Below are 27,908 nucleotides of genomic sequence, written 5' to 3' on the forward strand. Positions count from 1 at the left end.
TCTATACTTGGACAGCATTGTTAAAGATTAACGTTCGTTTGTACATGCTTCAAATTGCTTTTCTTCAAATGATACAGAAGGTTTACTCAAAGTTGTTGCTGACTAAAATAGGCATATTCCACATGTCTTAATTCGATTTCGATTCAATGTCTTAGTTTATGACTTAGTTTGATTATGACTATAAATATGAACTTAGGTATATTAATAAAGACTTAGGAATCGTCTAATTGGTAAATCATAAATTGGATAATGCAAGACCAGCCGCAATCAATCATAAGCCTTGATCTTCTCAAAATTAGTTTATAAATAAACTTCACTTAGTAGGATTAAGGTATTCAAAATTTGCTGTTTACATTATCAACTCTTAATCTCTTAAATCTTAAACTCTTAAAAATATTGTCTTAATCATATTAAAATCAGATCATTGGTTCTATGTAAACCTACTCAGTGTGGATGGTTTTAGACGAAAATACCATTTTTAAATTTATATGAATTAGTGTAGATATGGACCATCAGATATAGAGGATTTACATGGATCATCTTAATGTAATTAATATTGCAATTAAAATTTATCTCTTGTACTGTAATAATTAAATCTAAATATTGTGATTAATCACGTAATTGCTGTAAGCATAATCATATAAATATAGGTGGCACATGCTAATTTTAATCGAAGTATACAACTTTTTTCACTTATAAACAACTTATTCACATTATTGCTGTTCTGACCAATATGAGTAAGCATTCAGAATTTTGTCAATACAGTGTTCCATCTGTGGAATGTACTTTTAAAGTAGTTCACTGTCTTGCTTGGTCCTCATTTGGCACTTTAACCGAATCAAGTGCCACTGGTATCATGAATTTCTAGAATAAATACAAACAAATTTTACTGTGCATTTGTTGCCTGCGATGGCAAAGACTTTACTTCGCACAACTGCTTCACTTGTACATTCCCACCTCCAATGGTCAAGTGCATGAACAGAAAACTATTCTGGACTCATTCAGTCGCCAACAAGTTCACACGGCCCTGTAAAAGATATGCATGTCATTCTGAAACTTTCCAAATTGCTGATAAAGTGCAAAGTGGCATTGCCATCACATTATTATGGCACCAAAAAAACATGGGATACAACCATATAAAAGTCTATTGCATTAAAACAATGGTTAGTTCTTTTTAAGTCCATAATTTGTGCTGTGAAGTGAGGCATGTGAATAACAATGCTAAGCACAATTCTTATGGAGTAATAATGGAAATTGAATGTAAACAGGATTGAATAGCTTAGATCCTGGAGCATAAACATTATATTGTGATTAAGCTCTCTGATAAATGTTAATAATCACATTATTCATGTGCATGTAAATATAGCCATTGTTATCAAGTTTTCCTTTGTTCGGTTTCCCTCCCTCGTTCCCTATTTATCATGTTCACCTGTGTTTGTGTGATTAGTCCGTGTATTTAGTTCCAGTTTCTCCCCATGTTTCCCAAGTAGAATTGCACCAAAATTGCACCATTTCTTAACACTTCATAAATAATTTGTCTCTGTCGACGTTGGTAATAGTTACAACCGTAGTTGCCGTAGCACATGTTGTTGTTGTTTTTTTCAAACACATTTGTCAGTTGAATAATGTTGTTAATTGTGTTCAGTTTCTTGCACAGATGAATGGTTTTGCTTCAACTCCTTAGTATATTGTATGGTGCCGCGGTGATTCATTTTGGTTTGCCTGTATCTGCATTTTTGCTTCTTAAAGTGATGGCACCTTTGGGCTTGACTTTTATGAATCACCAGGGACCATCCCGACTTCAGCTGCAAATCAACTATAGGGTTCTGCTGACGACAGAAAGTCGCCTACATATTGCATGGGCTGAGGGTGATTAAATCAACTGCAAATGTTCATTTTAGGGTGAACTATTCCTGTCACACACACAAAAAAAAAGTCTGAAAACATTGGCATTGCATAAATAATAATAATAATAATGTATCAAGCAAAGTCAGATTCCATTTGAAACTAAATGAATGCCTGCAGGATCAGAATGTATTAGTGCAAAATGCATAAATGGATATGGACATTTTATTTATTTAACCTGATGTGTTTGGGTGGATTTATTTTGCATGATTACAGCTACAGTGATGCTTTTGAAAACAATCTGCTTCTGAGCAATAACCATAATGGTCCTGGAAATTGCCAGGGTGTCATCAGCATATTAAATGGAAAAATATACCAAATGGAAGCAGAAAAAAATCTGCAGTCTTTTTCTGCCTACATTTTCTCATTACTAATATCTGCAAGCCGTTTACTTGCCTTTGTGTCAAACCAAACCCGTTTTTTTTAATTTTTTTTATTATTGTTTGTTTGTCAGGGCGACATGAATGCTCACAGCTCTTGGCATATAATGATAGCTCATAGTGATCACAGCTGTGATGCTCCCAAAAGAACACTCCCAAAAAAAGCCAGATGTGCGTAATACAAATTGTAGCAGAGAGAAAGAGACTAAATAAGAACACAAGTTTTATTTTTGAGTTCCTTTAAATAACCTCAGTTTTTAGAAATATTGCTGCAATTTAAAACAAATGCTATTGACTTTTTGTTACATAACTGAGAATTGACTGTTATAACACAAACTAAAACAGAGTAACTGCAGGGTCTTAAGTCTTAAGGCCCTATCATACACCTGGCGCAATAAGGCGCAAGACTTGTTTGACGCGATTTGTTGCTATTTTCAGACCAGCACAACCCTAATTTTCATGTTTTGCACCACAATGTTTAAATAGCAAATCCATTTGTGCCACTTTGTTGACTCAAGGGTGTTCCAGTCTAAAAAGGAGGTGTGTTAAGGCGCATTGTTGGCATGTTGCTATTTAGAGAAACTGAAATAGACAAATCTATTGACTAAGTAAAAGCTGGTCTAAAGTCCAGCACGTTGGTTGTATCTTTTTGCAGGTTCAAACGCTTCAAACACACGGGATGTACAGCAATACACAAATATCTTTACACACACACACAAAAAAAAATTAAGATTTAAATGTTACAAAAATGATTACTTTCTACATAAATATAAAAACCACTGCCTCCATGCCTCCTTCATGGGGCTTTTTTCCAGTTTGGTCATGACAATTTGTATTTTTATTATAATATTATTATTATTATTATTATTATTAGCAGTATTATTTATTATATGCATATTTATATTTGTTTTAATATAAGCACGTTTATATTTGTTATACAACACTGTTTCCTCATCTACGAAAGTAAAGGAGTAAAGTAAAAAGTAAAAGTAAAGTTAGGAGAAGGTTAAGAGGTCAAATGGAGGAGGCTTGTTCTTTATCCTCCCACTACAGATGGTCTGGTTAACCATTTTTTGATAGTGAAGCATTCTGTTTTTCCACTTACAAAGTGCAACATGTAAATATAGCAAGTGACTCTTAAAGCGAGTGTGAGATCAGAATTTGATTTGTTTAATGCATGTTATACTCAAAACACAGCCATAACTCATTAAGAGATTATCCACAACCTTGTTAGACCATGTGCTTCTGTGCAAATCATATTTTTCTGTCCTTAAAATAGCAAAAGTGGATTTGGACATGCCCTTAATGCTTTTGCACTTTTGCACTTTAGACTTTGTGCATAGATCGTTAAAATAGATTTCTTAAAATGTCTTAAATTTCAAAAACTAAATTTTAGGCCTTAAAAGTCTTTAATTCACAGGTCTTAATTTTCCTTTGTTTATTTGAAGCTACCCAGTGGATCCAACACACATCCAATCACCAACAATACATCCCAATAAAACTTTTAGCAAAACTATATTTATAATAATATTATAACAGTCTGTTTTGACACATTATTTAAAATATGTAGCTAAAAAATAACTCTTCAGAACCAAAAAGGGAGCCATTAAAGAATCCTTGGTGTATAGCCTCATATATGTCTGAAATTTCATTCTTCATGATCTGAAAACAATGTCTTAAATTCGACTTGGTGTAACCTGCAGAAACCCTGCAAAAGTTTGTCTCAGCTTATCTCAATGCATACATAAATTACGCCAATCAAGAATTAAAAAGTAAACCTCTCTTGTTAAAACAAAACAGTGATTGCTTAACATTTCAAATGCTATGAAATCTCAACTCATGAGATTTTTTTTTTTTGGACTGAAGACCCCTGCATATCTCCAAGTTCATTTCATAAGAGGGTTTTTTCCGTGACATTTGTACCAGATCACTGGAATTCTCCATTTTTGCTCATATCTGGATAAATTCCCACACAGGCTACGTATAAGGTCGGGTCAGAGGGTCACGTTTCAATGACCTCAATAAGTCTTGATAGATCGCTAAAAGAAATTGCTTTTGAACACGTACAGCTCACCCAAGACCCCTGGAAAACTACAGAAAACTTTAAAATAATGTTGACTGGCAGAAGAGAAGAACACTTTAAGGCATAAATTCCATGATCATGAATATTGTGGTTTCTTTTATTAAGCATGACCAGAGCTAGTAGAGTGTCAGAAAAACTTTCTTAAATCAAAGTACAGATGTAATGAATTGCTAAATAGATACTTGTGTAACATCTCCAATGCCTGTGTGCGTGTACTCATTTGCATGCGTATAAGTATTTTAACATTTAATTGATCTTTCACAGGAGAATGCTGTGTAGGACTAAATGGAGAGGTAATGTATTTTGAAAGTCACATTAAAACTGTCTAACTGATGCTATCTTAACCTGGAGTCTTAAGCAAACATCAAACTGTACAAAATGAGCATATTGTGCTGAGAACTAAAATGAGAGGCATAAAAGCTTCTTCTGTTTTATTTCAGATGTCATTTGTGATGGAGTCAATAAAGTGCATTAACACCCACCCACGTTCTCAGCAGCACTGCTTTCTGATCATATTGTCTTTCCCCCATACAATCTTTTAGAAAGGTCTTTGTATTTATTAGGCCATGAACAAAACTAGCTATTAGGAGAATTGTGTCTTTTGATTTGAAGCAAAGGAAATGTATGAAAATCAGACAAAAGACTGTGAGTTAAACAGATTTATTGAGGGAAAGAACTGCAATGTCATGATGAGCCATTATGAATGACACAACTTCATTCATGCATTTATCCATTTATTAATTCATTTATTTTCTGCTGCTTTTCCGAGTCTGGGTCGTGGGGGCAGCAGTCTTAGGAGAGAACCCCAGACTTCCCTCTCCCCAGACACTTCATCCAGCTCCTCTGGGAGGATTCCGAGGCGTTCCCAGGCCAGCCGAGAGACATAGTCCCTCCAGCCTGTCCTGGGTCTTCCCTGAGGTCTCCTTCCAGTGGGACATGCCTGGAACACCTCCCTAGGTAGGCTTCCAGGAGGCATCCAAAACAGATACCAGAGCCACCCCAGCTGACTTCTCTCGATGTGAAGGAGCAGCGGCTCTACTCCGAGCTCCTCCCGGGTGTCAGAGCTCCTCACCATATCCATAAGAGTGCACCCTGCCACCCTTCTAAGAAAACTCATTTCAGCGGATTGTATCCGAGATCTTGTCCTTTCGGTCATGACCTAAATCTCATGACCATAGGTGGGAGTAGGAATGTAGATTAACCAGTAAATCGAAAAGCTTTGCCTTTCGGCTCAGCTCCTTCTTTACCACAACGGACGGGTACATTGATTGCTTTACTGCTGCCGCTGCACCGATCTGCCTTTCAATCTCACATTCCATCCTTCCCTCACTCGTGAACAAAACCCAGAGATACTTAAACTCTTCCATCTGGCGTAAGGTCTTTCCTCTAACCTGGAGATGGCAAACCAGCTTTTTCTGGTGGAGCACCATTGAATTCAATTTCATTCAAAAATAATAGAGAAATATAAAATTGATCTGTTAAAGTTGTTCGTAATCAAAGCAGTTCTTGTGCACTTTTTAAAATCTATAATATTTTATATATTTAGTTACTAACTGGTAATTGTAATTTTTAAAACAACAAACAAAGTTGACAATAAATGAGTTGACATTTTGGCATTAAATAGCAGGTTTGGCATGCTGTCCTGGGCGAGATTGCTTAGCTCTGAGATAATTGAGCCCAAGGCTCCCACCTGGTCAATAAACATATAAGGGCGTCTAAAATCAGGTGGGTCTCGAGAGCTCCCCTTAAAAAATGGAGGAAAAGGAGGAGATAGGGTGGAAGAAGGAATTCTTCCAAAACGAAGACAGGGCAGTAGGTAAAAAAATTGGTCCATTTATTGTAAACTTGGATCAATCTGATTGGATAGTTACTGATTACAGATGAGCAGCCAGTCGTGCTTAATCACATGCTACTCTCAATATTATTTTATTAAAATTAGTGCACTAACATCAAACCAGATATCAAAGTTTTACATATTTCCGCTGATATCAGAGCTTAAAAAAAAGTAAATGAGAAATTCCCATAAATACCACAATAACAGTGTTGACAAAATAATCTACTGTTGTTGTAGCCTAAACATTTGGTACAAATTAATGAGGGAACAATAATAACATTCCTCCATGCCTTCCAGAGTTTCCCGCCAGAGCAAGTGATTTCACTTTAAGAAAGTCGCATACTGTTTTCTATGAATGCTTTTTGATTGTTTATCGCGCAACTATAGCTCCCTGCAGCTACATGAGAATATGCATGAAAACCTAAAATTTGCTATCTCAGCAATTTGTAACTTTTTGATTTATTGGCTAATTCGAATGAATTCGTACGGTCTCATTTGTACAATTTAGTATGATTTGCTTCAACTCCCCCCAATGATGGTTGGGTTTAGGGTTGGAGTTTGGTGCCATGCCTCCTTTTAAAAATCACACATTGTCATACGACTGAACTTGTACGAATTCAAACAAATTAGCCACTAAACTAACAAAACATAAAATAGTTTTATTTCCTCATGAGATAAAGCTGTAAAACTAGGTTGCTGCCAGATATGGTGTTAGTGAGGCCTGCCGTTGAGTTTTCATAGTGTTAGTGCTCACACTGCAGCCTCTGTGAGTCCTGATGCTCTAGTATAGTGATAAGGACACTATACTGTCAGTAAGTACTGCCTTTGGATGAAAGGTTAAATAGAGGTCCTGACTACATGTGTTTGGTGGAAATCTCAGGATGTTATTTGAAAAGGTTAAAGGTATATTGGGTTCATCACTCTGTCTCCTCTACACCAACAAGCTAGTGTGAGGTTTGGTGCTGTTGCATATTCCAGGTGGATGCTGCACACTGTAGGAGATTCCCCCAAAATCTGTAAAGTACTTTGAATGAAGTTATAATTTTAGCCTTTAATTGTATTAGGCTTACTTTTCACATATTTGATATTATTAGCTCCCTAAATATATTTTTTAAATATAATATATATTTTTTTTAATCTTTGCCATGATAACAGGTACAGGTGGTTCATTCCGCTATTGCGACCGCTGATAAATATGGGACAAAGCCGAAGGAAAATGAATGAATGAATGAATGATGACAATTCAGATTAAAGTGCCTCACTAGCTTAATTAGGTTAACTTGGTTAGTTAGGGTAATTGGGTATGTCATTGTATAACGAAGGTTTGCTCTGTAGACGACTGGGAAAAATATGGCTTAAGGCGGCTAATAATATTGACCTTAAAAGGAGGGCTGTGTTATTTTAACTGCAGAACGTAGGGGTAGGTACAAAAGGCTTTAGGGGTATAGGGAATATGGAACAGAGAAAAATATGTTTCATACAGATGTTTTATTTAGTAAACACAAAAGAGATGAAAGTTAGACTTGATTATTTTATGATAATTGAAGCTGAATATCAGAGATGGCAAAAGTACACACATCCTTTACTCAAGTAGAAGTACAGATACTAACTTTTAAAACGACTAAAATTTGAAGTACTGACTACACTTTTCTACTCAAAAGTAAGGAAGTATGACCTGAATCAAGTACTTAAGTATTCATTAATAGACCTATTTTAGTTTCACGATAACTACACCTCACATCATGTATGCATCTATACAAAATAACTTACATTTCTTTTCTTTTTTTTTCTTTTTTGCCAAATTTAAACAGCAAAGTAGCAAAACAACATCATTCTACAATATTGTCCAACAATGACTGATACATGTCTTAAATTTAACACTTAATTTTGCCCAAAGCATATTTTAGTTTTTTTTTTCTTTTGATAAAATAAAAACTGAATGTTTTTAACTATTATTTTTTTATTAATAATTTTTTTTTCATTATGCTAAAGCTGCTTCATTTTCTTCAAGCAGCAACAGTCATGCAGCTCAAATGATTTGTTTGTGTTTTCAGAGCATTGTGTATGTTTTATTTATAAATGAACCAGTGTAAATTCAGTTTATAAAAACAGTTATGATGTTCTAAAATGTGTATCTAACAACAATCTAACAAATTTAAATGAAGACTACAGTGTATATAATAAACATGTTAAAACTGTAACAGTATACAGTATGTTCTGTACTTGGAAATATGAACTTGTTGGAAACAAAGGAAATAAAATTCATTGCATAATGTATTTATAATTGAACAAATATTGAATTGCTTTAGTACTAACTGTTCAAATGTTGACAAAAAAAAGCACATGATTGATAGGTTTTTTCCCTCCATGGTAGTAGATTAAGAGTTCTGAGTACAGTACAACATGGTCAAAAGTTGCCAGATTTGAACAGAAATGTGTCTCTTGTTTTACCTGTGATCCAATCAACCAAAACGCATCGTATTACCCAGTATAAACATGACAAATAATTGCGGACTCCCTCTGTCTCATCCACATAAAGGCTAATTTATACTACTGCATCAAGCTCACGCGAATGCTCCGGCGCATGGCCGCATAGCTCTCGTCGTGGCCATCCACGACGCTAACGTGCACCTTAAGCCATTCCCATGGTAAGCTTATAGCCTGGTTTATATTTCTGCTTCGAGTGATCAGCATGACCCATGACGCATGCAATGTGCATAGCCGTGCATTTATACTTCTGCACGCTGTTTGTATTTGCAGAACAATAACACTTCCGAAAAAACGAGAGGGCAGTAGATGTTTATGTTCCTCTGTGTTGAGTTTCTCCGCTGGTGTTTGTTTGTTTTTTTCTAAACACTACTTTATTGTACACGTGGCTCAAACTCGCTCATTTTAAGGCGGGAATAGGCGGACGTACAACAAATTTAATCATAAGGTAAACACAAAACATCAATTTCCATCTGGAGCTCCTTCACAAGACTCCACGCTTGTAAACAATCACTCCATCGGGCTCGCGGGGCTCTCACCTCCACCCACACTTGTCATCACTACCTAGCCAACCAATCCCAGAGCTTGCGCTACACATCGTTGTGACATTTTTTGAGAGGTGCTCGTCAGCAACGCCAACGGCCACGACGAGTGCTATTAATCAATGCGTAGGCTGCACCGGAGCATACACGTGCGCTTGACGCAGAAATATAAATCAGCCTTAATAAACATGCTTACCGTGCGCGATCGAAGGTTGAAAAAGCCCACAAAGCAGCATGCAGGAGCGCAATGACAAAGAAAAGATTGAATCAATAGAAAAAATAGAAATAATATAGGTCGTCCCACAAAACACATTAAAATGAAAGTAATGACCCCGATTTAAAAATGCATGTAGTACAAAGTAGTCTGAAAAATAAGTAGTGGAGTAAAGTACTGATACCAGAAAAATCCACTTAAGTATATTAATGAAGTATTTGTACTGCGTTACTTCCCATCTCTGGAGAATATATAATTAAGACAAAAGTCCCTGAATACACATACAAACATTTTTTTTTAATTACTCTATGATATTTTTTTGTTATTCAAAACTCTTTTATTACATTTTTTTATAGTATAAGTTTATCAAGGAGACACAAAATGTACAAACAGTTTTAGAATCACCCATATTTAATTAATGAAGCTCTGAATCTGTCAGGTCTCCATTATTTAATATATATATATATATATATATATATATATATATATATATATATTTCCTCTAAAGAAAATGAATGTGGAATCTACTTCTGGAATTTGCCTATTGTGCGTTATGAACTGGATGTTTTGTGACAGATGGTTAATCCAGTGAATCTGACTTTGATTTACAACAATTTAAATTGACCCATGTTACAAGACGATATTTCTGTCAACTTAATGCTGAGGAAGATCGCATATAAACAGTTTACTGTCACCCATTAAGTATGCACAACAATTAAAAGATGTGGCATTTTTCACATAAATTCACTTAATAGCACAAGACGATGGCAGCTTTGGGAGCTCACGGTTGGCGTTTGTGACAAATTTACATGCTGTAATGTGGCAGCGGAGCTTTTAACAGTCCTTCTGTCCTTGCTCGATGTTAGGAGTACCGTCATGACTTTGCCTAAGGGCACGATGCCCTCAAGACTGCCAGATAGAAGGATGCACACTTCCTGTTTACTACATCATTATTCATCTTTATTAGATTATTGTAAAAAGCTGGCAGCAATTAGACATTCTCAAAGCCAATAAACAAATACGTATGCTCTCCAGAGCTAAATACTTCTATTATAGTTTAAAGCAGTGGTCTGATTTCCATTGTTTAGGCTAAAATCAGAAATGTCTCAGAAAATGACTTCATTTCTAATAAAGATGATTAAAAACATGACAGGATTTTTTGAAAAACATGATTCTGTTTCTCTGCATTTATTTGTTTATTTATTTATTTATTATTTATACATTTATTTGTGCATTATTTTATTCATTGATTTATTCATTCATTCATTTATTGTTTGTTTCATTACATGAACAGACATTTAGTGGCAATGTGAGTGATTCATTTATTTGTTGACGGTGGAAGTTATAATGTGTACATTTTTTGTAAAGTCTTTAATTATTTTATTTATTTCAGAAACTAAATATAAGATCAACATATCAAATATAATAAATATTGTTATCTTACATTTTTACTTTAATATTGTATTAAAGGGCACCTATAGGGAAAAATCTACTTTTCAAGCTGTTTGGACAGACATGTGTGTAGGTATAGTGTAAAGACCTTAATATTGGGGTGATATAAACACACCCAGTCCTTTTTTTCAATTTAACAACATAAAAACGGTGGTTCGGTTTTCAGAGCGACCGCAACTTGACGTAGGAGTGCGGTCTCCCTGCCCACCAATACTTATTGACAGGCGCGCATCACTATATCCTCAGTTTGTTGTTTCTCGTCCGTCATTTTCAGCGTGTGAGTCAAAGAGATATCACTAAAGGAACACCCTTGCTCTCTTTTTAGATGTAAAGCTCATTGAGCTCAAAACAAGATCCTCATTCATCACATGATCGCTCTAATCGGAATTATTGTTTGTAACTTTAGGTAGGTTTGCAAACATGTGTATTTTTCATTGCATCTGACTTAAACTTCAGCTGTTTGCATTTCTCGCGGTCACAGAAGCTCCCTGTGATCTTAAGGTGCAGCTGGAAGAACCATAATATTAATATTTAATCATTAAAAAGGGGTAAACTATGTGCCCTTTAAATTTTGTTTCTCCAATGACTTGTATTGTTCTTCTCAATGCAAATATATTATTGTTAACATTATATAATTCAATTTAACGAACTTTATTGTCTATCCCACAAGGGTTATACAATTCTTTTGACATAGGCTCACATGCAACAACAAAACATAAATATACTTACACAACTATTTTTTTTTTAAATCCTATTTTTTTTTAACAATGACAGTGGGAATAAATGTCTTTTTGTACTTACCCATTTTTGCAAAACAGACTACCAGAAAAAGAAACTTAAAGGAATAATGTAAAGATTGGGAAGAGTCTTCCACGATAGTGAAGGTTTTTCTTTTTGTTGCTGCTATAAATAAATCAGGGATTGGTGTTAGTCTCTCACCATTTTTTTTTACTTTCTACATTTATCAAACTTAAAAGTTTATTTTTTGCTTTTAACAGAGAGGAAGTTAAACCAGGCTGCAATATTAAACTTAAGGATAGACTCAATAAGTAATTCATATACGACAGTCAAAATGTTCTTCTCAATATAAAAACTTCTCTCAGTTTTCTCAACAAACTCAACCGCTGCTGAGCCTTTTTAAAAACATTATCTGAGTTTTTCTCAAAAGAGAATTCAAAGTCAATTTCCACACCTAAGTGTTTAGCTAGCCGGCAGCTAGCTCTCTGAAACTCTCACATGGTCACCCACTGAAGCCAAGCACGGTTGAACACATGGAAAGTTAGGTTGCTGCTGGAAGTGGTGTTAGTGAGACCAGCAGGGGGCGCTCAACCTGCAACCTGTGTGGGTCCTAATGCCCCAGTATAGTAAAGGTGACTCTATACTGCTCAGTGAGCTTCATCTTTCAGATAAGACATTCAATCGAAGTCCTGACTCTCTGTGGTCTGTAAAAATCCCAAATTTACCCACTGTCTATCAAGGACTTCTAACCATCCCCTTATCATAATTGGCTTCATTACTTTGTCTCATCTCAACCAATCAGTTGGTATGTGGTGTGCAGTCTGGCGCAATATGGCTGTTGTCGCGTCATCCAGGTGGATGCTGCACACTAATGATGGATGAGGAGATTCCCCCCACATTATGTAAAGTGCTTTGACTGTCCAGAAAAGCACTATATAAATGTAAGGAATTATTATTATTATTATTATTATTATTATTATTATTATTATTATTATTATTATTATTATTTAGAAGAACTCACCTGTTCAACCTCCTCCCCGTTAATTAGCAATGGGTCACAAAATGTTGGTATTTTGTTTTTCCCACAACGCATTTCTTGTGTCTTACTAATATTAAGCTGCAAGGAATTCTCTGTTGTCAAACTTGTAATAAAATGTAAACTTTTACCATTTTACCATACTGTACTATGCCTTATTCTTTTGTTGCATTAATTAATTGTCAAGCTATTATTATTATTATTATTATTATTATTATTATTATTATTATTTAATATTATTATTGTTGTTGTTGTTGTTGATAAATAATAATAATACTAATAATAAAATTACTTAATAATAATAATAAAAAGAAGAAGAAGAAGAAGGATGATGATGATAATGATGAGAATATTAATAATAACTTTAAAATAAAAATAAAAATGTATTAGTGGAATAAAAGTATTAGGCATAGTATAGTATGGTATACAACATAAATGTTCCTCACTGAACCACATTAAGCTTTATATTTTTGTCCTCTGTTGGGTCACCTTTACCTGATTTATTTCTGGCCGGGCTATAGTAGAGCAGGTTAGAAATAAAAATAGCCAGTTATGTTACGGCACCTCCACACCTATAAACTTCAGCCCAGAAGAGGACCTCACAGATGCTATGAGAACTATACATCCATTAAAAGCCCTGCTGCTATTTTTACATGAAATTCCAGGTGCATTTGTGGAACATTCCATTTATAACCTTTACATCTGCCAATTGTGACAAAATGAACATGGCTGAAGGTGATCATTCTGCTATTTTTGAGGTCACATTTACAGGTCACACTTTATTTTGATGGTTCGTTTGTGGAATTTAAGTTACGTTGCATCTACATGCCAACTAATTCTCATCAGATTATAAGTAGACTGTTAGGTTGGGTTTAGGGTTAGTGTAAGCTGACATGCACTTGCAAAGTTTCTTATAGTTCGTTAAATGTCTGTTGAAGGAGCAGTATCAGCAGATATTAAGCAGACAGTCTACTAATACTTAAATGGACCATCAAAATAAAGTGTTACACATTTACATGTTGTGAACCGGAGGAAGAAACTGGTTCATATGAACTGTAACAGTTAATGACAAACTCCCTGTCAAAGTCTGACAAAGTCCCATATATAAAAACTTTGCTACTCCTTCCATTAATAACAAACAGCCGATGGCAAATCCCACGAAAAAGTATAAATGAAAGGCGCAAACACAGCACTAGGTTGGCCAGACTGTAGTTTTGTTGTGAAAATGAACTTTAACCCTTTATTCCCCACAGCCGAATCTCCATCTTTCAGTGATCATCATCTTTGCATCATGATCAATCCTGTGATCCCCTTCGCTTTGCTAGTGTCTGAAGCAATGACTGTAAAAAATATGGACGACGCGACAGCCCCTTTTTCCATTGAACGCCTTGAGGGCAAAACGCCTGCTTGATGGGCACAAACTGTCGCAAAAGACTGCTGAAATTGGAGCCTTGACATGCGCAGAAGGACTGTCTGATGGAGCCAGAGGAGGAGCCGCGAAAATGAGCGGAGTCGAGCTTCCAACCAAAAGCTTTATGTAAAATCAACAACGCCCCCCGAACTTCTCAGCATGCGTTTGCCGTCATATCAACACAAATGGATGTAATAACGTTAACAAATTTGATGGTTTTATATATTCAATCGCGTCAGCTCCGGGCCGCAGCGCATAACCTACTCGCGGCGTCTCGGGCTGATTCCGGCTCGCATGCAGCAGCGCCGGCTCGCTCGGCCGCCACATCTGGCTCGATTGACTCGGGCTGGAATCGGGCAGTGAGTCCAGGCATCCGGAGTAGGTCCAGCAGAGGTAGTCAGTCTGAGCTCTGAGGGGTAAGTCTCCGGCAGGCGAGAATCTAGCTGGAACTGGCCCGAGTGTATTTTGCTATCTGGGTGGCTAGGCGTACGTGTATCAGCAAACTAAAAAAGCCCGAAAAAAGCCCTGACCTTAGCGAATAAACAGTGTTCCACCAGGATCATGTATGTCAGAAACTGTAGTTTACTGCTGAACTCATTTTGTCATGGTAAAATAACACAGAATTCGAATAATAACATTTCAGTCTTCTGCCGAAGCTCAGACGCGCTGCTTTGAGAAACGATGACACGCCCAGCAATAAATTACTGATAAAAACAAACTTTTTACAAAAATGAAGATCTGCACCAATTTTAGCACAATAACCAGTGCCTTAATCGACCAGAACCATCTTTCGGGACATTTTATTGCAAGTGTAATTCATTTTTTTATTTGGGCTCAAGTCTCCTTCATTAACACGGAGGAGGCGGGCTTTATGACTTGTACTGCAGCCAGCCCCCAGGGGGCGATCTAACGGCCGAGACCTTCCCTCAAACGCAGGCTTGCGGCACACTTGGTCTGAAGAGAAAAGCATGTTCACGTTTTACCAGATCTGTACCGTATCGACGTCATTACAACATGATTCATTAATTCGACTCTCATTTGACATCTTTCATTAAATAATCAATAGTTTTAACATGGCGCACTTTTAGATTTAAACCTCAGCTGGATGTTTTCATTCACTTAGAGCTATGTTACACACTGCATGGAAGATTGTCAAAACAACATAATAGGGGCTCTTTAAAAAAAAAACTTTCAATGAATCTTTTTCCAGTCTATAAGCCTTAAAACCTGAATTGTGTAAAGAAAATAAATCTTTTTAGTAAGATTGTAACTTTGCAGATGCATATGCTCAAACAGCAAGATTACACACAATCTAAAATGAAAAAAACTTTAAATGATAATCAGGGACCTCTTTAACTGGGCTTAGAGCAATTTTTCATCCATAATCATCTAATTGAAGGCATCTTGGCTCATAGCAGTGCCAGAGACATGCGCGAGAGCTCCAGACATGCAGCGCAAAGCTCAGGCGTAGATAAGGTTAAGTGCTGGAGGTGCAGGCCTTGGTCTGAAAGCACATCTTATCTTCCCAAGCGCCGCAAACACCCCAGCTGTGTTTTAGGAGGCACACTGTTTCACAGATTAAACTGCTGCGGTTGGTCGATCGCTGCAGATGGAGATTGTCAGATAAAGCTGAGAGCTGTGGATGGAGAAGCAGACTCGTGGGAAGTCAGCTCTGCTCCAGAAAGGATAAAAAAAAAGGCAGTTAAATGCCTAAGAAGGTAGTGAAATGCTTAAAATACTAGGGACAAAGTTTGCTAATAATAAAATATCTTAATAAGATAAAATATATTAAGTGGCCAGTGGCTTGCTAGGTTTGGGACTTGTGGAGCTGTGCTCTTCAGTGTTTAGACTTTCAGCAGTGAATTTAAACTACACTGAACTGAACTGAACTGAACTGAACTAAACGAAACTGAACTAAACGAAACCCTGGAAATTAGACAAACACAGTTTCAATTTACTAGAATGTCTATGTTAAGCAGTTTTGACACAATCTACATTGTAAAAGTGCTATAGAAATAAAAATGAATTGAATTGAACTTAATTTAATTTAAATTTTCCTAGACAATAATGTGTTGAATAGTTTATGGGTTTTCAAAGGTTTTAATCCACTTCAAATGTTGACTACTGTGAATTATGATGTATGTGTAAATTAAATACATATATACAGTTGAAGTCAGAAATATTAGCCCCTCTGAATTATTAGCCCCCTTTTTTATTTATTTATTTTTCCCCCGATTTCTGTTTAACACAGAGAGATGTTTATGACACATTTCTAAACATAATAGTTTTAATAACTCATTTCTAAAAACTGATTTCTTTTATCTTTGCCATCATGCCAGTATATAATATTTTACTAGATATTTTTAAGACACTTTAATTCTGACCTCAACTCTATATATCCTCAAAAAATATATTACGTATTATTGTGATAAAAGCATGTAAAATGTTTCAGCGCTGCAGTGTTTTTAGAGCTTCTTTATGGCTGGAAATTCGTAACATTTGTTTTTGCTTTGTTTTGATTGACAGCTTTTATGACCACACAGACTCACTCTGACATTCCGTCACCAGATATCACACAAGGGAACGATTCGAAGAGGAAAAATATACAAGATCCAGCCTGAGACGGTAATATTCCTAACATCACTGGAATGCATTGGAATAAACCTATTGGAGCTATTTCTGAACTTCTTAAAAAAAATTAAACGTACAAATCAGAGAGAATGTCACCAGGCATTACATTCCTCATGAATCCACTTAAGTGTGTGTGTGTGTCTGGAAGCACAGAATATCAGCCCCTGTGTCTGAATTACTATACAAGAGATTGCATTTTACCTCAGACGGCAGCATGAATAACTGTTGGAGTGCTGATTATTTAAAGCAACGCAATCAAAAGAGGATAAATAGAAACAATGCGAGGTGATATAGCAATCTTTTCAGCGGAATACATAAATCCTTGTGAGGAAGGTTAGCGGACCAGTAAAGAGTTTTACTGCAGTTACTTTATGTGCAACTCTGGAGCTATGACACATTAATATTTGACAGTGATCCTGGAGATAAATTAATAAACAAAAGCCTTCAAATGAAATTTAGAAGCACCTGAAACATTAGTGGTCATTTGTTATGTGCACAGCTGGTTAGATGTAGGGCACACTGCATTATTCTTCAATATGAAAGTGAGTCATGCCTTATAAATCTATTTTTTGGCACAGTAAGAAGTAATTATTGCATTTGACCCATTAGGTAATATATCAGACAGGAAAGAGAACAATTAAGGGTAATACCTGAACATCCATTTCAGGATGGTGGTATTGATGCTAAAATTGTCTGGGGAGAAATTAATTTGTGTACTTGTGTTTTTTTCCAGTACACACACACACACACACACACACACACACACACACACACACACACACACAAACAAACACACACACACACACACACACACACACACACACACACACACACACACACACACATATATATATATATATATATATATATATATATATATATATATATATATATATATATATATATATATATATATATATATATATATATATATATATACTGTATATACACACATTCACTTAAGTGAGGATGTGAGGATACAAATAATAATAATAATACATTTATAATAAGAAGAAGAAGAAGAAAAAAATAATAATAACAATATTTTACATCTACATCTTGCATTTCTTGTATTTGGCGTTTTACTTCTCTTCTTGTCAGATATCCATGAGAGAAATAACTGCATAAAGCTTGGAAAGTACACTTTTATTTTGAAAACTAATGTCGTCTCGCTAATCCATAGAATTCTCCCCGCAGAGTGTACATTACGCTGGCTGTTCCCCACCGTGTCCGCCATTAACACAAATGATGACAATAGCTGCCTGAACTTCTGCACAACCACAGATTTTTGTGCAGAAGTACTTTTTTTTCGAGTAGTTTCCTCAAAAAAAAAAAAACACAGTCATGTACATTAATATTTCTCACATATTATTGTAGCACAGTTTGGGCTGAATACAATAAACAAACAAAAAAAAATGCATGTTGTCCAATAATATGTAATCAGACCTCAGACCCCGGAGAGTTAATTCTGCCAGAAGCAAAATATCATCAATCTGCCAAAAGTTATTTAGAATCATTAATGCTTGTGACACGTACCTTTATTATTCAATAGAAAATAAGGTTATTGTTTGTTTGTTTTCAGCACACTGCCATATATTGTGAGCTAACTCATGCATCATTTTGAAATATTTTGCACATTTTACCCAATTTTTCGAACATTCTGATTGTGTTACATGATCAGATCTTAATGTATAATCAGGTGGTATTCATTTTATTTTGTTTATATGTTTATTTTATTTTTTATTTATTGACTATCAAAATGCTGCCAGCTATTAATGTGTTATAAATCATGAAGGGTCAGCTTGGATCCTCTTTAACATTCTACTAATGACATAAAGTCAGCTATATTTTCTTGTGTGGCCTAAAGGTTTGTAAAATGACAGCAAATGTAAATTACTTTGTGAATATCTGATAGCATTTTGCTTCTCCAGTTAATATATTATGAAGTAGGCAGACTGTATCTGTATTTGAAAACAAGTTTTTGTTAGTGTAGAGCCAGTTAATGTTTATCTATTTGCGTAATTCAAACAAAAAAGTCTGACTTTAACCTCTGTGCAAAGCTTGTTTTTACTACTTTTACCCAAACACAAAGTTATAATTTAATCTGGACACTTTGTAGAGCAAAACCTCATTGGAACTCTCCAATGAAATGGTTTCTAACTTTAAAAATGATCAAAGAAAGCATTGTTATGAGAAAATGTGCTAAGAATCTATATTACTAAGCAAAGCTGGTACAAATGTCTGAACTGAAAGTGCTCATAGGCTTATCTCGTAATGCCTATCATCAAACAAGTGAGTGTTAGACTAATGACAAGAGTTCAATTGCTGTAAAAACCAAGAAGATTGACAAGGGGTGACCTCTTCCTGCACCCAAATGCATTAGAATGTTGCATTAGTTAAAATGGCTGCCTGGTGCTGTAATACAGGACCTCAACCAAGTTAATAAAATGATTAACAAGGCCTGTTTTCTTTACAGAAGCAATGGAAATTCTGCTTGATCAGAGTCATTGTTTGATTAATATTACATTGGAGTCTCCTGCAGCCACTAATCAGCCAATCATGTGGCTGTAACTCAATGCATCTCATTATGTTGACTTGGTCAAGATGATCTGCTGAGGTTCAAACCGAGCATGGGGTGGTGGTTTTTCAGAAACTGCTTATCTTCTGGGATTTTCATACAAAGCCATATAGGAGAAAATCATGCGGCAATATCTTGTAAGATCAGTTGGTGAAAAAAAACTTGATGCTAGAGGTATACGGAGCATAACTACACTAGTTAAACTGATAGAAAGTCAGCAGTAACCCAAAAAAACACTTCTTTCCGTAAGTCAAACCTTGAAGCTGATTAGCTACACAAACAAAATCATATTGACATCAAATATGACATTAGTAAACATGTAATAAATGCATATAAATGTCAAAACCGTAATGTCCAATTGATATATTCACATATTCTTGCCTTTTTAAAAACCAAAATAATGACACAGAAATATATTATAAGAAAAAGATTTGTTAATCTGAAAACTTCAAAACCAAATCACAAATTTACACTGCATTCTGTATACAAATAATGTATGTAAATTACCTTAAAGTCAAAACAACATAAAATTGACATTTAACATTTCCTGTAATCGATTTTTGAGGGTTTTTTTTTTTTTTATTGAAGCCAATGCTAGGTGTCAATTTGATGCCTTTTTGGCATAAATACCTGCTGAGTGACACGATGGCTGTCGTGTCTTGCCAGTGTTGTTTTTACCTCTTTTGTGGTTTCAGTCTCAATTCCTATAATCCTAATCTGAAGTTGTTTTTACAGGTTCACTAATAGCTGAATAATGGTCAATACAGTGCTTGCAGGTTCAGTAGATTTTGAACACTTTCATGCAGCGCGACTGTAGCTACAACAGCGTCAAACCAAGTACAAGTAGGAGCTCTAATGATGCAATCAGTGCGACAACTTCTACTCTGAAACTTCCAAGCTGATCTTGGCTTTACCTGTGCAACTCCTTCATTGTTGTTATGGTCTTTAAATTGTCTACACCTTCTTGTTATATTGTCGGTGATCTCTTCTAGCACCCAAATGCATTAGAAAATAGTCTCATGCATTAGTTTAAATGGTTGCTTGGGGGCTTTAATTGTCACGAGGGAGACAGGCAAATCTAGAGTCATGATCAGAAACAGGCAGAAGGTTAAAAGGCTGGCAGCATACAAGAACAAACAATAAAACAAAGCAAGGGTCTAACACTGCGAAACAAGGCAAGGAAGCGCGTTGTAATGTTAGCTTGACCGATGAACTGAATGAACAGATGAATCGGCTGGCTTAGTAAAGACTTGAACCAGTGACGCTCTTGCTGTGAGGCAACAGTGCTAACCACTGGGCCACCATGCCACCCATCTAGGAAGGCAGGAGGAGGAAGGGTGGAAGGGGGATTCTTTAAAACGAAGATAGCTGTCACATGGAACTTAGTGTATTTATAATGGCTAAGGAATCATCTGAATGGTGAATAAGAAATTGAATAATGCAGGGCCGGCTGCAAGCAGTCATAAGCACGTGATCCTCTCGAAATTAGTTTATAAATAAACTTCACAGTCCATGTAATTAGTTGGTAATGATCCTCTGGCTGTGTGTGTGCTCATCACGGCAACTTGATGTTTCCAGCACCTTGTTGAATCTTTTCCACAAAGCATTTAGGCAGGTTTGAAGACAAAACCAGAAGAAAAGTTTACTTAATAATAGTGAGTATATATTCAATATATTTATTTTTATATAACATTTTTAAATTCTACACTTGCAAATAAAGGTACAAGAGCTGTCAACGATGTGGTACCTTTACAAAGGGTGCTAATCTGTATACAGTAATGGGTCCACATTTGTTCCTCAATGTTATGCTTTTGATTCATATGTCAATAATATAATTAAAAATTATTTGTTCACACTTATTTTGATGGTCTATTTGTTAAATAAAGTTACATTGAATCTACATGCCAACTAATTCTCATTAGAGTGTAAGTTGACATGTACTTGCAGAGTTTCTTATAGTCAGTTAAGGCACAATCCCAATTCTATTTTTGTACCCCTACCCCTTCCCCTTGGCCCTTACAACCGAGGGTTAAGGGGAAGGGCTTCAAAATTTACCCCTAAGAATTGGGATAGCACTACAGCACCTGCACACGTCATCATATGTCCTCTCAATCTCCTGCTTCTCCTGTGAGATCAGACGATGGCGACTGTTGTAGTGTATTCCAGTTGTGTTATTTTTTGGTATTTATCTTCAGGAGATCACTGAAGGCATATATTATGTTATCATAACGATCTAATGTGGCAATAAGATCGTAACTTTACTGTGTATTTAAATAGTGGCCATATTCATAATGTAAACGCACCAAAAACAACATTAACATTATAGCAGACACTGTAAAAAGCCCATTGACAGCCACTAGACATTACTGACAGGGTATTCCAGTGTCATGCTGTGGGACTGCTGTACAGGAGTTATTTAATAGAGATTATAGATTGCGATATTTAGCGGTTATTTTTATAGTTTTTTTTATTACTATTTATTTTAAAGCATGACGGTAAAACACGAACGCGGGTAAGGGGTAGGGGTAAGGGGTAAAATTGGGATTGGGCCTTTATGTCTGTTTAGCTGCAGTATCAACAGATGTTAAACAAACAGTCTACTAATGCTTAAATGGACCATCAAAATAAAGTGTTACCACATATTTTAGTTTATAATTTTTATTTGATTTCAAGAGGTACACTGTAAACGATTTCTGTTGTTTTCACGGTATTATACTGCAATTCTCAACAGTTGTTTACTGTATAAGCTGTGCACAGTGTGTTACTGTATATATTGCTGTTTTCACAGCATGATAATGTATTCTCAACATTTCCATACTGTGAACATGATTAACAGTATGCTACTGCAGATTTTACAATGAATTTTGGGAAAAAATCAGTTACTGTGCATCTAAATACAGTACTGCAAACGATCATGAAAAACTACACAAACTTTATATTATTATTATTATGTTTATTTTATTTTTTGACAAAGTATTTTGTGAAGAAAAATAAACTAACCAGTTTCTTCAGACTGTTCAGTGCATAAAACTGTCCCCTGGTTTTCCATATTTGGGTGTACTGCACCTTAATTTTATAAGGTTAACATGAAAATATTAAATCATTTTTAATCAACATAACTTTGTGCTTAACCAAAACGTAAACTGGAACAAAAGTAATTGATTCATGAAACCAAAGTCAGCTTAAATGTCATAATGACCAGCCTGCTTTAGACGGATTCATGAGGTTAGGGCACCCGTCATCACCATGGAGGTCACATATCTCCGCATTTTCAAAACAATATTTTAAAATACCCACCATCCCTATAAATAAACCACAGACTTGAGTTTAAAACAACTACATTCCCGCATGAAAAACGGTTAAAACTAAATTTCATAACACATTCATTATAGAGCCATCTAAGACCGGGGCAAGTCTCACATGTCTAGCCGATTATAACCTCGTTTCGCCGGATACATGAGTGATGATGGACACCCTGGAGGTCAGAATCTCCGCTATCGGCAAAGCACGCTTAAAATTTACACATGATATCTATAAATAAACCACAGATTTGAGTTTGTAAGAACTACATTCTCGCATGAAACACTGTTAAAATTTCATTTCGTGACATATTAAACGCATTATTTATAATATTAGCTGGGCTTTCTCATCCGCCATTACCATTTAATGGTTGTTGATGTGAAATGAATTCTGGGAGAAAAAAATATATATATATTTATATATAATTCTCAAAACACTTCAAACGAACTTTATTCTTATTGTCAAGGTCAGATATATGTAATAATTTCGCTGGTAAAGTGAATAAAAAACAATGTTACTATATTGTAATCAATATCACGTTTGCACTGGTTCGGTTCAGCACTCGAGCAACTCTGAATCGTATTGAACCGAATTGAACCGTTTGCTCGGGAATTATTTGATCACACGTGTTGACAAGCACATTCTGCAATATGCAATTAGTGTATAATTAGTGTATAAATGCGCGTGGCCAAGCAGTATAACGAAATAGTAATGAATCATATACAAAAAGGAATCGGTTTTAGGCGGATTCGATTCTTTACTGTTCACTAAGGAGCCGATTCATATAGAACCGAACGGACACGACTCGACATGCAGGCAACGGCTCTCCTAATTTGAAATTCACCTGTCGTCTTTCATCCAGCGAATTCATCTTCGGTAAGTGTTTTAAAGTCAAATTCTGTCCGTTAAAGGATTATTTTATAAGTATTTCTGTGTATTGTGTGTGTAATTTAAAAGAATTAACCAAGTGACATTAGTTGTTCTTATGTTATGTCACGCTATCCGTTAACAAACGGTATTTTAAACAAGAAATAACAGACGCCAGGCGGTCATTGTAGTGTTTGCGAGGTATTAGATACAGTGAGTTTATCTTAAGTGAGTTTTTGACCATACGCTAAGTTACCTGAAAAAAACATAACTTTAACTTATTGTAACTGCATTAATGAATTCTCTATTTCAGCACAACACTGAGATGAAGGCGAAGTCACCATGAAAAGTTAAACGTTTACCGTTAAGGTAAGCTCTGGTTTTCACATAGTCATTATGACTAAGCTATCATTATGGTAATATTTTTCAACTGTAAGTTAGTTATTTAAACTAAACTCATAATGAAATGAGTCTTAACTGTTTTATTAAATGGAGCTGAAAATTAAATGCAGTTGAATTATTTTAAGCTAACGTTAATATTACAAAATACATATTAATTGTCTATTTCTCAATAATGTTAATGAGCTTGATGTATAGTGTGTCATTAATTGTACATTTAATTTTTGGTGTTCAGGTGTACCTGAGGTGAGTGTACATTCTGAGTACACAGATATAAGCCAAAGTCATTATCACTATATATATATATATATATATATATATATATATATATATATATATATATATATATATATATATATATATATATCTATCCATCCTATTCTAAGTGAAATTGATGGGGTCAGGGAATGATTTGTGTACAAATGTATTTTAACCCCATACAGATTGGTATGGTTGTACCATAGATTTAGATTAATTAATGTTAAGTCTTATTTTACTCTTATTATATTTATCTGTTTTTCAGCTACAGTAATTGATATTGAAAAACTGATGCAACAAATCACTCCTCACTTGATTATTCAAGGTAATGTTGATGTCTTCCTCATTTTGATTAGATTTTTAAATGTAGAGTTGTTCACAGATTTGTTGTGAGGAGTTTCATGTACAACCTCTTTTTCTTCTTCCAGCAGTTCCTAAGATAAAAATCTGGGGTTAAAACAGCCACGGCTATGCTATTTGCCTACCAAGTGCTGAGTAAATATTAGACAAACATTTTTTTCTATAACTGTTGTCTTTGTGTTTATTAGCAATTTTACTGGGCGTATGTGTTTGTTTGTTTTTCAAACAGCCTGGAAACTGTAAGTTTAGTTCAATATGTTATTTTATGCTATTCATTTTTGTCTTAACATGGATTGCATGTTGAAGCTATCGTTTTATAGTGGGAAAATGTAAAAGAGAATCACTGAATACAATGGCATAATGATTCTGCTTGTTCACAGAAGGTACTTGATTTAGTTTTCCTCAAGCGACACATCAGTTTTTATGACTATTGCTTGACACTTGAATTGAAGGGACAGTTCACCCCAAAATGAAAATAATAGCATCTTTGGCATCCTCCACTTGTTTCAAAATAGTTATACATTTAATTTGTTCCGTTGAACACAAACTCGTATTTTTTAAAGAAATTTGGTTCAAATATGGATGTCAATAGTTACTGGTTACTAACATTCTTCAAAATATTTGCTTTAGTGTTTAACAGAAATTTAAATGGATTTAAAACACATGGAGTAATGGTGGCAAAAAAGTAAACTATCCTTTTAAATATTTTATTCTGAGACTTATTTATATATGTCTTGTCTTTTGCCATATTGTCTTTCTAGCTCAGATTGTGATGAACCTGGAATGCGACACCAGTTACTCTTAAGACAAGAACCGAATAAAGCACAGATGTGGAGGGATTTGCAGCCAAACTAACTGGAGGGAAGGAACCTTTAGGTAAAAGCACCTGCTTTATTTAGATCTGAAGTATTTTATTTGACATAGAGATTTATAGTTTTAATTCTAATTTAAAGCAAACAAGGTTGAGCACCCCTGGTCTAAAAGCTCAAAAATGCTGTTTCCGTGATAAGGTTAAATGTAAATCAGAAATAGATTCATTAGGATCAATGCTTAAAGTAAACATTTTCTTCTCTCTGTAGACCAAACATGTTTACTGTCCCCCACATTTTAATAAATTGTTTCTGTTTTTGTTTCTTACAGTGTGGGTGAACATACTACCTGGATGTCCAACAAAGGCTGCACAAGAGCTCATTTGATAGCACATATTCTGTCCTGTCTACATCTCTGATGACCTGGAAGTGCTTCGACATCAGTGAGTAATACATCTTTATATTGTCATGCATACAGGATTTCTGTAAGCTTAGCTTTAATGTTAGTTTCTAATCAGCAGTGACTGTTTTAAAAAATTAAGTATTTAAATTATTCTCAACGTTTTACTAATGCTGTGCACAGTAACGTTGTGATGATTTAGTTTGAGGAAATGTCACTGGAGAGGTGTTCGTATAAAAAATAAATAAATAAATTTGTATGAAATGACTCGATAAAATGTTTATTTGTCTCGCTGACATGCCATTACTGCTGCATATTAAAATACAGTAATACGAATTGACAGCAGAATATTACCACAAACATTTAATGAAGTAGGCTAGACTGCTCTTTAGTTCTCTACTCAACTTTAACACATTTCCTCATGTCGCTCAGCCTCTCTGCAGATTTTGCCAAAAATGAATGCTTAGTAATTACTTTGTTTTATGCAAACCAAATATCAGTGACTCATCATTAGCATTATTTTAAAAAAATCACCCACGGCTTTCATGTTCTCTAACGCAATCTTATCTGTAAGTTAGAAGTGGATTTATACGTGTTAAAAGCCTAAAAGTATTTAATTAACATTAGTCACGTTAAATTAGATTATTTTTATTTATTTAATTTTAAATATGTAGCCTCTTAAAGTGAGAATGAACTGTGTTTACCCCTCTTAAATCCGTGGAAGAACTAGTAGTGTGATCATGGAATCAGATATTCGAGCTATACAGAGTCGGACATTAAGTTAAGATGAGACTTTATTTTTTACACACCTGTGTGGACACCTGACTAGCGATCTTCAAGAACAATGCCCGCTGATCTTTTCCCCATTAACGTTAGTGTAATTGTGAATTGACAACAAACTGTATTTCACCAACAAAAACAATAAAAAAAACTGTTATATATTATAACTGTTATATATATTTATATATATATATATATATATAAAAACAACAGTGCAGTGTTTCGTTTCTGAATGAATTAAATGGTTTTAGGGATGATTAGTTTTTACTCCAGTGATTGATTTTGCGTGTCATTTTTGCAGGATCATCAGAAGTGCTGCTGCCCTTTTTCACTGTCCCTTTCCACATCATTTGGCCTTCATCATTTCCTGTCTTGTAGCAGTATTTTCACCTGTTTTTAAAATTGTAATAATTTTTGATGCATTAATTGTTGACTGGTTTTAATGATCAATTGTTCATTAGTGTTCTGTTGCTTTGTTTTATTGAATAATTGCTACTGTTTTAGCATGGTTTACACAATAAACCTTTATTGTGAAGTTAAAGTTTCAGTTTCTTTATTTTTCTTGTATTTCTTGAACAGTTAAAATAACACTTGTGCAAGTTTTGAACATTTTTACCCATTATAAAGTAGCACTATTAAATAAAATAAAATAACATTTAATAACTGTAAAATACTATACAGTAATAATGAAAGTAACGTTAAAATACCGTAGTTCTTCATGGTAAAAATGTACAATAAAATACTGTTTTCAGTTTTGCAGTATGTGTATCACTACTGTAATTGGTGTTACAGTAAAAATCAACAACAGTAAAATGATGTATTACATTTTACAGTAAATGTAATACTAATGTAATTAGTATTACAGTAATGTTACTGTTTTATGAAATACAGCAGCTACTGGATAATTGTTGCCAGTAACTTACTGTTAATTTAACAAGAAATCGTTTACAGTGTACACATTTGTATACTATATAGGTACTTAAATGTACCTTTGAGGTAGCAATATGGACCTTTTACTGCAGATACACATGTGTATTCTTTGAAAAGGAACTGCCCCAGTGACAGCTCTTGTACCTCTTGTATTTCCGAGAGTGTACTTTATTCTAACTGTAAAAATGTGTGCTGAAATAATTAACATACTGTAGGTGTGAGTGAGTGAACCATTCACTTTTGTTTAGCTCTTATGGGAACTTGTTTGTTCCACACTCTGAAGCACCCCAAATGGTGCATCAAGCGTTTTGCATTTTTACATTATCATATTCTGTCCATAAATGACCCATCAGAGCTTTCAGAGTACAGAGAGAACAACCGCCTACAATTGACTGTTGCAGCACTGGAAAACACTTGACATGACTTTCCATAAGAATATAAATACATTCAAATTCATTTAATCATTTTTAGTTTTTACGTAAAAGTTGCTGGACATCAAGAAGAATAAAGAATA

General features: G+C 34.9%; 2 long non-coding RNA genes across 3 annotated transcripts in view; both read left to right on the forward strand.

The window, feature by feature from the left end:
• The first annotated feature begins 20,811 nt into the window (after positions 1-20,811).
• Positions 20,812-27,908, forward strand: part of LOC141381182 (uncharacterized) — a 33,446-nt gene continuing 26,349 nt past the window's right edge. Inside the window, exon 1 of the long non-coding RNA XR_012400937.1 lies at positions 20,812-20,946. This is a non-coding gene — a long non-coding RNA (uncharacterized lncRNA). The remainder of the gene's footprint in view (positions 20,947-27,908) is intronic.
• Positions 22,311-26,995, forward strand: LOC137490542 (uncharacterized). Of its 2 annotated transcripts, XR_012400936.1 has the most exons (7): positions 22,311-23,467; positions 23,772-23,827; positions 24,381-24,440; positions 24,547-24,610; positions 25,237-25,351; positions 25,616-25,727; positions 26,766-26,995. It is a non-coding gene; the product is annotated as an uncharacterized lncRNA (long non-coding RNA). The 2 variants fall into 2 exon arrangements; XR_011010182.2 differs by lacking the exon at positions 24,547-24,610 and having other exon boundaries at positions 22,514-23,467.

This window comes from Danio rerio, chromosome 3, assembly GCF_049306965.1.
Source record: "Danio rerio strain Tuebingen ecotype United States chromosome 3, GRCz12tu, whole genome shotgun sequence".
Taxonomy (NCBI): domain Eukaryota; kingdom Metazoa; phylum Chordata; class Actinopteri; order Cypriniformes; family Danionidae; genus Danio; species Danio rerio.